At 37.3% G+C, this 1,522-nt stretch overlaps 1 long non-coding RNA gene across 1 annotated transcript; it reads left to right on the top strand.

Moving 5' to 3' along the window:
* The first annotated feature begins 251 nt into the window (after nucleotides 1-251).
* On the top strand, nucleotides 252-888 carry LOC131639526 (uncharacterized). Its single transcript, XR_009294982.1, has 3 exons — nucleotides 252-503; nucleotides 632-706; nucleotides 833-888. It is a non-coding gene; the product is annotated as an uncharacterized LOC131639526 (long non-coding RNA).
* The last annotated feature ends 634 nt before the right edge of the window (nucleotides 889-1,522 follow it).

Consider the following 1,522-nt stretch of genomic DNA (forward strand, 5'->3'; position numbering starts at 1 on the left):
TCCGTTTTTATTCAGTTGCCACTCTGCTTCTTCCCTTTTCTGTTACAGTCTGTTAGTGATGGTTAGTGAAGTTAGTTTAGGTAGTTGCTGACTCTGAAAGTTAGTTACAAGGGCCTGTTAGGAGTGTGTTTGGTTAGTTAGGTGGTTAAATCTGTTTGACAGTTGGTTATAACGGTTAGCTGGCAGTTAGGGAAGTTGGTTGTGTAAAATAGTTAGAAGGTTAGGACCTTTAGGAACTATGGGAATATTGTTAGTTCAACTGAAAGTGTTATTTAGGAATTAGTAGGTTATGTTTCTTTTCTTTGCTGAACTGTACAAATGCAAGGCTTAATTTGAAATTATGGATGTTTGATGCAGGGCTGACATTTACGAATTTTGAAGGATGAAGCTTCGAGGTTTATGGTAAGGAGCTGAAAGTCAAGACAAACGCAACACGGTTGTGGATCACCCTCAAAGTAGCAGCCTGTTATAAAGTTTCTGTCGGGACTTGTTCGATACCCGAGGTATTTTTCCATGTTGAACTGTGTATGGATGATGGCTCCACTGTCAGCCTTTTCCTTGTTTGAATGAAAGTAGCAGCATATTGAATCTGAACATGAATTTCAAGCCATGAATGTCTTTTCCATCGCAGGGACTGATTTTTTGTGGCAGCAACGAATAGAGTTTGTATGGTGTTGATTGGAGCTGATCTGGTACTGATGCATAGGTTCACACCTTTTGTTTCAATTTTCCTTCTCAATTTTTCTATTTTTATTTTGATAGGATTTCTGTGCACAATCTCTGTTATAACCTTTTTAGTGCCAATTCTGATATGTGGACTATTGCGAAACAGTTTGGAGCATTTTGCAGCAGGGGTCCTATGAGCTTGTGCTGCTGGAGTGTATGGCCTTTTAGATGTAATAGCATTTGGAGTGGGCTTTTCAATGGATTGGGCATATAACTTTGGCATTTGTACTTGGATTGTATTGAGTATGATGTCGTGAGGATCAGGCTATATTATTAGGCTTGTGATATCTTTCTTTTGTAATGATTCTTTGTAGTATTTTCCTTGAGATGTAAAGCATTTGAAAACTTATAATGAACACTTGCATAAAAATCCTTTTATTTGAATGAAATGGAATTTTCTCTTCTGATTCTTGTCATGTATTCTTGGTAATTTGTAATAGACTCTGACTCTTGACAATGTCACTTTGGCCTCTCATTCTTGTTTAAAGATTGACTTTGTCCTTTTGTATGTTCCTTGTACTTAAAGCACACAAAGCCTTATAAGTAATCAAAATGACTTTGGATGAATCTCCACATGCTTCAAAGGATTAATTCCACTTGGAAGAATAACCCAAAGATGTTATTGAAAGAAATTATCAAAAGTCAACCTCTCAAGGCTTACTTTGACCAAAAGTCAAAGTAATCGCAAATAGCTTCCTCATCTGGAAAACACCCTGTCTCATCTTACCATCCATGCTTGAAGCTCAAAACCGATTTTTTGCATAGGTAATCAGATGAACAACCCAAGGCATGAACC

This window comes from Vicia villosa, unplaced genomic scaffold (assembly GCF_029867415.1).
Source record: "Vicia villosa cultivar HV-30 ecotype Madison, WI unplaced genomic scaffold, Vvil1.0 ctg.002681F_1_1, whole genome shotgun sequence".
NCBI lineage: Eukaryota > Viridiplantae > Streptophyta > Magnoliopsida > Fabales > Fabaceae > Vicia > Vicia villosa.